The sequence below is a fragment of the Oryx dammah genome, unplaced genomic scaffold (assembly GCF_014754425.2).
Source record: "Oryx dammah isolate SB20612 unplaced genomic scaffold, SCBI_Odam_1.1 HiC_scaffold_19, whole genome shotgun sequence".
Taxonomy (NCBI): Eukaryota; Metazoa; Chordata; class Mammalia; order Artiodactyla; family Bovidae; genus Oryx; species Oryx dammah.
The window spans coordinates 61,017,219-61,029,554 of NW_024070203.1; positions in this window are offsets into that span (position 1 = coordinate 61,017,219).

Below are 12,336 nucleotides of genomic sequence, written 5' to 3' on the forward strand. Positions count from 1 at the left end.
AGTAGAAATTAGTTAAATATGCTCCCTCATAATTATTAAAGAGAGTTTTCAGCTCATTTGCCATCTCAGTAGCCTCTCTGCATATGTTTCCATTTGTTAATTTTTTTTTATCTTGAAATGGGACACATAATTGAACTAATGTTCCAGATGTGACCTGATTAGGTCAGTGCACAATAGTATAGTTAATGCCATTCTTCAAAATCAAATCTAATCAAAGTGGCTTCCTGCTTACAGACCTCAGCTGATTCCCTTTCTTGGTATTTGCCAATCATACTCAATTTATATTGATGACCTTGCCCTCACTCATCCCAATTTCCTTCCAAGCAACTGATGTACAAACTTCTCAGAATTTATCATTTTTCAGTCTTTCTGTGAATGTTCTTCTCCTGATTGTCACCAAAAGAAAATTTTTATTCTTCAAACAGTTTTTTCTTTTATCAGGATTAGATGGCCTCTCCAACGTCATAGCATAACCTTTTATGGCAATTATCTCTTAAGTCTATATCTCCCACACATTTTCCAAATATTGAGGGCAGAAAATACATATTATTCACTTCTGTGTCACCACCTTTGACCCTCTGCTCCACACGTGGAGATGTTCAAAAATTTTTTCAGCCAGTTAATGAATTATTGTGGCCCTAAACTATATTAACTATTTAATTTTAACAATTGCTTTATATTTATCAAACTATGAAATGTGAGATGGCTTGTTAAGCTTATGTTTAAAATATTGAATTACTCAGCTTTATTACTAAATTAATTAACAAATGCCCATATTAATGTTCCCAAATCAATCCTGGCAGAAATGGCTGATGGTTTGTATTTTCCTACTTTTTAAGTTTTTTTCTTTTGGTCTTGTCATCTGTCACTTGTACTATAATCATTATTATCATTTTAAAAAAAGAAAATTGAAACTCAAAGCATGTGATTGCTGAATTTTTCATAACTGGTTGGTGGCATCAGAACCCATGTCATGGAACTCCCCTAGTGGTCCAGGGGTTAAGAATCCATCTGCCAATGCAGGGAACATGGGTTTGATCCCTGGTCCAAGAACTGAGATCCCATATGCTCTAGAGCAACTAAGCCACACACTGCAGCTAGAGAAAGCCCATGTGCAGCAACTAAGAGCTTTGCTTCCCAACAAAGACTCAGTACAAGAAAAAAGCACTCACACACAAAATAGATTCAAGTTTTTGCTTTTTTAAAAAGTATGTGTTATTCTACTTTCTACTATTATTTCTAATTCATCTTTCATAAAAAGAACCTTCAGCTGGATACTTTTTGCTACTTATTTCCTTAGTTCCTAGATAATTCATGATAACAGCACAGGATTGAAAATCAAACCTCCGATGTTCACTACGCTGGGTTTGAGTCATCGTAGTTTGTTGACCTTGGCAAAGTAATTCAAGCTTTCTGGGCCTCAGTTTTCTTATCTATGAAATGGGCATAATAATTGTAACTACTTCATAAGTGATTGTGAGGAGTAAGACATTTAACATAGGTAAAGCACTTTGATCACTATATATGCAAGCACTGTGTGTGTTTGTTATTATGATAAGAGTCATCCACTACTCTGTGCTTTTTTTACTTGTCACTAAACTTTATGGCTCTCTACTATAGCTCTGACACCATATCTCAAACAATTGGCCAATATCTTGGATTCTCTCTATATTTTTAAGTAAAATTTTTATTTCGGAGTAGTTTTAAACTTGGAACTTCCCAGGTGGCTCAGTAGTAAAGAATCCACCTACCAAGAAGGAGACTCAGATTAGATCCCTGGGTTGAGAAGATCCTCTGGAGAAGGAAATGGAAACCTATTCCAGTATTCTTGCCTGGAGAATCCCATGGACAGAGGATCCTGGCAGGCTACAGTCCATGGAGTTGCGAAGAGTTGGACACGATTCAGCGACTAACAACAATTTTCAGCTCACAGAAAAGTTGCACAGAGAGTTACTATATACCCTTCACCCAGCTTCCTCTAACATTAAGCCTCTTATATCATGGCTGTCCATTTGACAAAACTAGGAAATTAACGCGGATACAATATTGTTGACTAAATTTCAGACTTCCATGGGATTTCACCAGATATTCTGCTCAAGTCCCTTTTCTGTTTCAGGACCTAGTCCAGAATACTGCATTGCACTTAGTACTCCATTTTTTTTTTTTTTTAATGCTCCTTTTAAAACAGGCACCTATGATTGGACTTGAGAGTGCTAATACAGCAATTTTGTCTGGAGGATAGAGGCACTATTACCACTTTCATGACCAGGATGCTGCACTTTAAAGACATCTAATCACCCTAATCTCCTGACAGAGACCAAAGTGAGCAGACAGGGAGATAATTGGTTGCCCTATTTGAAGGTTGCACTTTCAGCAGTTAGGGAGCACATGGGAATAAATAGAGGGTAGGAAATGGAGCTGCTGATCAGAAAGCTCTGTCAGGCTCCTGGGATTTGGTCCAGGTTGATGGCTCAAAAGTAAAGAGAGTAAAGGCAGAAATCTTCCAGTCTCTTCTGTTAAGAAAGAAAGTTTTTCGACACACTTACTCATCTATTCAAATATTTATTGAGCAGTTGATATGGGTAGGCATTTTTTTGGTGATAGATATTATTTAGAATCTATGAAAATGGTACAATCTTTCTCAAATTAATTCCTTCTTGCAATATAAACAGTAAAGAAATATTAATTTTTAAAAATTGTATTGAACAGGAGTAGATTTAGCTCCTAGAATATGTCTTTTTGGTACAAGGATTATTTTAGGCTGATTATTTTAAAGAAACAGTAGGAATTGGAAAAGCTATGAAAACCAAGAAGTTACCTTCTTGTAAGAAACGTTTCCTTTTATAAAAGGAAAATCTCCATTTGTAAGTGTGTCTTCCTCTCTGTACCAGAAAGAGAAGGATGACTAAATCTCTAGAAACTCTTTTGGAGAAAGCAACTGACTTAAATCTGCATAAAAAATTTATAATTGTTTACTGTGCTTTGCTTGATATCTTTCCACAACTGGATCTTCCCTCCCAACATTTTTTTTTTTTTTCTGTCTTTATCTGGAGATGGTATTTCAGGTGGTGACTTGGACCATTTGGAGGAAGTACTGAGTTTTCATGGGTATCTTCCATGCATACAGGAGCTATCAGTTCAGTTCAGTTCAGTCACTCAGTCGTGTCTGACTCTTTGTGACCCCATGAATTGCAGCACGCCAGGCCTCCCTGTCCATCACCATCTCCTGGACTTCACTCAGACTCACGTCCATTGAGTCAGTGATGCCATCCAGCCATCTCATCCTTGGTCATCCCCTTCTCCTCCTGCCCCCAATCCCTCCCAGCATCAGAGTTTTTTCCAATGAGTCAACTCTTCACATGAGGTGGCCAAAGTACTGGAGCTTCAGCTTTAGCATCATTCCTTCCAAAGAAATCCCAGGGTTGATCTCCTTCAGAATGGACTGGTTGGATCTCCTTGCAGTCCGAGGGACTCTCAAGAGTCTTCTCCAACACCACAGTTCAAAAGCATCAATTCTTCGGCGCTCAGCCTTCTTCACAGTCCAACTCTCACATCCATACACGACCGTAGGAAAAACCATAACCTTGACTAGACGGACCTTAGTCGGCAAAGCAATGTCTCTGCTTTTAAATATACTATCTAGGTTGGTCATAACTTTTCTTCCAAGGAGTAAGCGTCTTTTAATTTCATGGCTGCAGTCACCATCTGCAGTGATTCTGGAGCCCCCCAAAATAAAGTCTGATAGGAGCTATACATGATATTAAACTTTGGTTTGTTTTTCTTGTGTTATTTTGTCTTTTGTTATCTTAAGGTCTCAGGAAGAACCTAGAAGGGTGGAGAGTGCCAACTAAGACTGTCACTTACCATCTGGTCCTAGGAGGATTGAGCCATTAGTCCTGTACTTGCTGACCTTTAATACACCCTGAAAGGAACTCAGGGTGGAGATCAGGAATGAAGCACTCTGTGCTGTGGGAAAAGTAGCAAAACAGGTTTTCAAGTAACTCTTTTCAGGAGAAAATTTTATGAACTTCAATTCTTGCATCTTCCCATACTTTGAAAAACACTAAAACTGTTAAGACATCTGTTCCTCATGACTAGCAACAACATTTTACTGAGAGGTGTGCTTGATTGCATATACCTTTTCTCCAAGTGTGTTAGGCACTCAGACATGTCTGACTCTTTGTAATACCATGAACTGTAACCTGCCATGCTCCTCTGTCCATGGAATTCTGGAGAATACTGAGAATACTGGAGAGGGTTGTGATTTCCTAGTCCAGGAGAATTGTCCCTACCCAGGGATTGAGCCTGGGTCTCCCACATTACAGGTAGATTCTTTACCTTCTTAGCCACCAGAGAAGCCCCCTTTCTCCAAAATCACATATATACTGATCTCTCCTCTTACTTCTTCAGAGAGGTTCCTCAGAGATAACTGAAATGCTGTCTCCTGGACTATAGTCCTCAGTCAGTTCAGTTCAGTTGCTCAGTCATGTCCAACTCTTTGTGACCCCAAGGACTGCTGGACACCAGGCCTTCTGGTCCATCACCAACCCCCCCGAGTTTACTCAAACACATGTTCATTGAGTCAGTGATGGGATCCAACCACCTCATCCAATTGCAAATTCTTTGAGGACAATGACTATCCGTGCAGTTTAGTCACTCAGTTGTGTCCGACTCTTTGTGACCCCATGAATTATAGCACGCGAGGCCTCCCACTCCATCACCAACTCTCGGAGTTCACTCAGACTCACATCCATTGAGTCAGTGATGCCATCCAACCATCTCATCCTCTGTCGTCCCCTTCTCCTCCTGCCCCCAATCCCTCCCAGCATCAGAGTCTTTTCCAATGAGTCAACTCCGCATGAGGTGACCAAAGGCCAAAGGACTGGAGTTTCAGCTTTAGCATCATTCCCTCCAAAGAAATCCCAGGGCTGATCTCCTTCAGAATGGACTGGTTGGATCTCCTTGAAGTCCAAGTGACTCTCAAGAGTCTTCTCCAATGCCACAGTTCAAAAGCATCAATTCTTTGGCACTCAACTTTCTTCACAGTCCAACGCTCACATCCATACATGACCACTGGAAAAACCATAGCCTTGACTAGATGGACCTTTGTTGGCAAAGTAATGTCTCTGCTTTTGAATATACCATCTAGGTTGGTCATAACTTTCCTTTCAAGGAGTAAGTGTCTTTTAATTTCATGGCTGCAGTCACCATCTGTAGTGGAGCCCCCAAAAATAAAGTCTGACACTGTTTCCACTGTTTCTCCATCTATTTCCCATGAAGTGGTGGGACCAGATGCCATGATCTTCATTTTCTGAATGTTGAGCTTTAAGCCAACTTTTTCACGCTCCTCTTTCACTTTCGTCAAGAGGCTTTTTAGTTCCTCTTCACTTTCTGCCATAAGGGTGGTGTCATCTGCATATCTGAGGTTCTTGATATTTCTCCTGGCAATCTTGATTCCAGCTTGTGTTTCTTCCAGTCCAGCGTTTCTCATGATGTACTCTGCATAGAAGTTAAATAAGCAGAGTGACAATATACAGCCTTGACGTACTCCTTTTCCTATTTGGAACCAGTCTGTTGTTCCATGTCTAGTTCTAACTGTTGCTTCCTGACCTGCATACAGATTTCTCAAGAGGCAGGTCAGGTGGTCTGGTATTCCCATCTCTTTCAGAATTTTCCACAGTGTATTGTGATCCACACAGTCAAAGGCTTTAGCATAGTCAGTAAAGCAGAAATAGATGTTTTTCTGGAACTCTCTTGCTTTTTCCATGATCCAGCAGATGTTGGCAATTTGATCTCTGGTTCCTCTGCCTTTTCTAAAACCAGCTTGAACATCTGGAAGTCCACGGTTCACATATTGCTGAAGCCTGGCTTGGAGAATTTTGAGCATTACTTTACTAGCGTGTGAGATAAGTGCAATTGTGCGGTAGTTTGAGCATTCTTTGGCATTGCCTTTCTTTGGGATTGGAATGAAAACTGACCTTTTCCAGTCCTGTTGCCACTGCTGAGTTTTCCAAATTTGCTGGCCTATTGAGTGCAGCACTTTCACAGCATCATCTTTCATGATTTGAAATAGCTCCACTGGAATTCCATCACCTCCACTAGCTTTGTTCATAGTGATGATTTTTAAGGCCTACTTGACTTCACATTCCAGGATCTCTGGCTGTAGGTGAGTGATCATACCATTGTGATTATCTTGGTTGTGAAAGTTTTTTTTTTTGTACAGTTCTTCTGTGTATTCTTGCCAACTCTTCTTAATATCTTCTGCTTCTGTTAGGTCCATATCATTTCTGTCCTTTATCAAGCCCATCTTTGCATGAAATGTTCCCTTGGTGTCTGTAATATTCTTGAAGAGATCTCTAGTTTTTCCCATTCTGTTCTTTTCCTCTATTTCTTTGCATTGATCGCTGAGGAAGGCTTTCTTATCTCTTTTTGCTATTCTTTGGAACTCTGCATTCAGATGCTTATATCTTTCCTTTTCTCCTTTGCTTTTCAACTTCTCTTCTTTTCACAGCTATTTGTAAGGCCTCCTCAGACAACCATTTTGCTTTTTTGCATTTCTTTTCCATGGGGATGGTCTTGATCCCTGTCTCCTGTACAATGTCACGAACCTCATTCTATAGTTCATCAGGCACTCTGTCTATCAGATCTAGTCTCTTAAATCTATTTCTCACTTCCACTGTATAATCATAAGGGATTTGACTTAGGTCATACCTGAATGGTCTAGTGGTTTTCCCTACTTTCTTCAATTTGAGTCTGAATTTGGCAATAAGGAGTTCATGATCTGAACCACAGTCAGCTCCTGGTCTTGTTTTTGTTGACTGTACAGAGCTTCTCCATCTTTGGCTGCAAAGAATATAATCAATCTGATTTCGGTGTTGACCATCTGGTGATGTCCATGTGTAGAGTCTTCTCCTGTGTTGTTGGAAGAGGGTGTTTGCTATGACCAGTGCATTTTCTTTGCAAAACTCTATTAGTCTTTGCCCTGCTTCATTCCATATTCCAAGGCCATATTTGTCTGTTACTCCAGGTGTTTCTTGACTTCCTACTTTTGCATTGCAGTCCCCTATATGAAAAGGACATCTTTTTTGGGTGTTAATTCTAAAAGGTCTTGTAGGTCTTCATAGAACCATTCAACTTCTGCTTCTTCATTGTTACTGGTTGGGACATAGACTTGGATTACCGTGATATTGAATGGTTTGCCTTGGAAATGAACAGAGATCATTCTGTCATTTTGAGATTGCATCCAAGTACTGCATTTCAGATTCTTTTGTTGACCATGATGACCATGCCTTCTTATAATTTTTATTATTTAATTTTGATTTATTGGTTTATTTAATTTCATGTATTATAACAGTAGTGAGAACATTAAAAACTAAATACCAATTAAAAAATCTTAACTATGTGTCAGGAACTGTGTTGAATCAAATGAACACTCATTGAATTCTCTAAAGTAGAGATTTTTCTTTCACTCAGAGAGGTTGATGGCTGACTGAACTTCCTCCTTGTGACCTGAAGACTGTTGGGTTCAGAGGATGGATTTAACACCATCTTCTGTGAAAGCTGTATTTCAAGATTGTATTGCCTTATTCTGTGAAATAGAAACAGATCAGGACTCTGTGGGACTTCTGGGCACAGAAGTCTTTTTGTCCCCTTCCAGCCTCCATGATCTTCCCTGAGTTCCAAAGGGCAGATTTGAATAGTTGCTAATTAGGGAATGGGAAAAGATGTAAAGACATGGGAGGGGCAGGCAGGAAACACTAGTACAACCTTGGGGCAGGGCCCTAGTTCTATCTCAAAGAATATACATAGTGATTTCTTTAAGCCCTTTATAGAATTAAAACCCAGCAAACAGAAGTATTCTTCTTGCTGGAGAAGACCACCTTGTTGTTGTTCAGTTGCCCAGTTGTGTCTGACTCTTTGCAACCCCATGGGCTGCAGCATGCCAGGTTTCCTTGTTCATCACCATCTCCTGGAGCTTGTTCAAACTCATGTCCATTGAGTCAATTATGCCATCCAACCATCTCATCCTCTGTCGTCCCCTTCTCCTCCTGCCTTCAATTGTTCCCAGCATCAGGGTCTTTTCTAATCAGTCAGCTCTTCCCATCTAGTGGCCAAAGTATTAGAACTTCAATTTCAGCATCAGTCCTTCAATGAATATTCAGGATTGATTTCCTTTAGGATTGACTGGTTTGATTTCCTTACTGTGCAAGGGACTCTCAAGAGTCTTCTCCAACACTACTTGGGGCCAGACTAAAGGAATCCAAAAGCTCATCAAGAAGATTACCTGAGATGGAAATGGTAACACACTCCAGTATTCTTGCCTGGGAAATTTCATGGACAGATGAGTCTGGTGTGTTGTAGTTCATGGGGTCAAAAGAGTTAGACAGGACTTAGTGACTAAGCCACTATCAAAGGAAGTGAAAGTGAAGTCACTCAGTCGTGTCCAACTCTTTGCGACCCCATGGACTGTAGCTTACCAGGCTCCTCTGTCCATGGGTTTCTCCAGGCAAGAATACTGGAGTGGGTTGCCATTTCCTTCTCCAGGGGATCCTCCAGATCCAGGGACTGAACTATCAAAGGAGGGCAGGCCCTATACAAGCCTGATCTTATCAGCAACCCTACCCTAGAACCATTACCATAAATCTCCTCACTAAACTCCCCTGCCATTGGGACATAAAGTTTTTGAGGGCAGGAGCCTGCTGTGTCTTCCTTTGCCAATAAAGCTCTTCTTTTCTACCTCACCAAAAACTCTGTTTTGAGATTTGATTCAGCACTGGAGCATAGAGGCTGAGCTTTCAGCAAGAAAATCAGAGTTTGGAAAGACTGTTTGCTAAGCACAGTTTGCATGAAAGTAAAGAGCTAAGGCTTACTATTCAGACATAAGTTGGAATCTGCTCATTTATGAGGGGAGAATGAAGAATAAAATGTTGTTTTGTTTATGTGGTTGAGAGTGAGACATTATTGAAGGATTAAGGGAATCTGAGGAGAGGGCCATAAAATAAAAGTTTAGAAAAGAGAGTGGATTTTCTAAAGCAAAAATAAATTGATCAGAAGCGAAGTCAATAAATCTTATATCTTTTCTGTAGTGGGAAGTAATGAAAAACAAAACACAACACAAAACGAAGCCAAAGAACAGAACAGGCTTGGGAGAGGCCTCAGTCTGGCGTAGCCCTGCCTCATTGCTGGGTCCTGTCTCTGCCCTCTTCTTTCAGGTGGCCTTGTCTACCTCTGCCTCAGACTCAGCAGCACCCCGTGGAGGTCATGGGTGGACACGGGTTGGCCATCAGAGGAGGAAAGGCTGAAGCTGCTGCTGTATTACCCTGCTGCCCGGGCTGAAGATTTTATTTTTCCATTCTCTCATAGCACAGATTATGACATATAACCTAATGAGGTTGTGCCATTGTTCAGTGTCCCATGAGGCTTCCACAGGCTCATTTCCAGCATGTTCTTTCAGAACAGGGTTGTAGTAAGGCTCATCTGTAGAGGAATGTCATCCTTGCCTTTGATGAAGGACAGAGTATCACACCTCCTGTTTTTCTGAAGGTAACCTAAAATCTCTTTTGCTTCACCTCTGTGCCTTTATTGTGCTGATTGCAGCTACTTTGAAAGAAGTTCAGGGAATAATTATGGTTAACAACTATTGTGTGTTACCATTTTTGGGGGGTGGGGTGAGTGACTATAGGTCCTGAAGGATTCCTCGAGATCAACTTAGAATGTGGTCTTCAGAAAAGATTGATACTCCAATCTGAAAGTGGAATACCTATTACGAAGAACTTTACATGCCTCCTGGTTGAACTGTACTTCATTTTGTAGACAAAAAGGTTAAATGCTTTTCCTAAGGCACAAAGTTAGCTATGGGTTCAGCTGTGACTCAAACCCGCATCACCTCATTTCAAAACCAGTATTTTTTCTAACAAGACACTAAAAAAGAAGAAAGGAAAAAAAAAAGTCAAGAAATCCACTTATAATAAGATACACACACATGCATATATATTTATCTAATTTGGTTGGAACTAAAGTAAATAGTTTCTTGAATTTTTAAAAGAATTTTTAGAGGCCTATGTTGGGTAAACACCAAAATTTTCCACTCTTCTTGAAAGCCTTTTAGAGGTTTGGCTGTTGGAAATGATTGGCAATTTTAAGATTAAGGAGACATTTCTATAAGTAAGTCATATTTCTGTGATCAAGTCAAGCATTCTGTTGAGAAACCCATTATATAGTGGTTATTATTTTCCCTCAATAACTATGGAAATCAACTTCATAAAGTAAAAAGAAGCAAAAGCTTCATAGGATAAAAAGATACCAGGGCAGAAGTATTTGTTTCAGCTTCCTAATTTAGAAGCCCTGTAGTAATTAACACGTGACAAATGGTAGCCCAATAGGTAGTAGACCACCAGCAACAGTGCATTAAATTCAAAACTATTATAAGGGAGAAAAAGGACAGAGCAGAGCCTCAACTTGTTACTCATTTTGTGCCTCAGGCATTTGATCCTTTCAAAAATTGATCTGCCACTATGATTCTGTTACAAGCTGTGGTAGTTCTCCTTATTAGAGAGGAAAGCAATGGGAACAGACCTTGGTCTCACTTGCCATTTAACTTGTGATACCTCGCTCTTACATAAGGTCTATGAATATATATAAATTAAAGAATTATGCTATGTCCAGCTGAATTCTTTTATTCCTAATCACGTTTGGGAGGGAAGCAGAGTTTTCTGAAATTCTTTTAGTGGAAGGAAACAAGGCACAGACACATTTCTACTGGTAAGATTAGTTTTCTAAGTACTTTGACTCTGTAAAATGAGGACATGAGGGTAGATTATCTTTCAGATATTTTCCAGTACACAAGCCACAAGATTTACAATGTATATATATATCGCTATTTCCTCTCTTCTTGGTGATGAAATAGATAGATCTTGAAAATTTATGAGCATGGGGAGGAACTACATATACACACACATTTCTTTCTCTGTCTTTCTCTCTCTCTCTCACACACACACACATGCATTTGCCCAAATTGATACAGCCATTAACAGGTAAGACCAAGCTATCTGATGCCAAATTTTATGGCTTATACTAGAGGATCAACAGAAAGGTCTGGAAACTAGGTAGGAACAGGAAGAGCCCAAGTCACATCACCTTTATTCTCAAGACTGCATTTTATTGCTCTTTCTTGGCAAGTACTAACTACATTCTCTGTCTCTGTCTTTCTCTCTCTCTTTTATTTACTTCTTTCCAAAGGCATTTTAAATGTTTTCTTAGTCCATCTCTCTGATTCCAAAAGAGGATAAACACACAAGATGAATCCCATCTGTATTTCCTATCTTGTTCCTTTGTTTTCTTAAAAGTAGATTTTGGAGAAGTAACACGATAACGTGGAAAGGACTTAGTTTGGTTTTTTTAGTTTCTTGGTTTGTAATTTGAGAATGATAAGACATCCCCTGGGATTATTATTAGTTATGTAGCCCCACTTGATGCTTTAGTACCACAAGACTGGTATATGCTTCATCACGTTCATCACGAAGGGTAATCTTCCCATAGTGTTGATAAAATGGGATGGGGAAGACTTGGGGAAAGAGGAGATGTGGTTGCCTAGCCCATCCCATTTTATCAACACTATGGGAAGATTACCCTTCTCCGCAAGATGCTGACACTTGCATACAAAATGTGCAGAAGGACTGGAGAAGGCGATGGCACCCCACTCCAGTACTCTTGCCTGTAAAATCCCATGGATGGAGGAGCCTGGTGGGCTGCAATCCATGGGGTCGCGAAGAGTCAGACACGACTGAGCAACTCACTTTCACTTTTCACTTTCATGCATTGGAGAAGGAAATGGCAACCCACTCCAGTGTTCTTGCCTGGAGAATCCCAGGGATGGGGGAGCCTAGTGGGCTGCTGTCTATGGAGTCTCACAGAGTCAGACAGGACTGAAGTGACTTAGCAGCGACAGCAGCAGCAGCCTATGTAGTAAGAATGTCAGTTTTCCTTTACAGTGTATATTGATATTAGCAGAAGAAGATATTCTTTTAAGGGAGATATGATCCTGTGGAGGTTCTTGCTATGAGCCACCTGGACTCTTACATCTGGTGCAGGTGTAACTGAAGGGCCCTGTACCATGCCAAGGCACATCCAAGTGGCACCATCTCTATTTTCACATGTTGCTCAATATCTCTCTGTTAATAACAAATTCTGGTTATGACCAAGTCTCAACTGGCATTAAAAATCTTCAGGGAAATGATGAAGATTAAGAAGTAGTGTTATTGGAGATTAGATGTCACCAGATATATTCATTCCCTTGTTTCATATTACAAGGATTGAATCATTTCTTTATTCATCCAA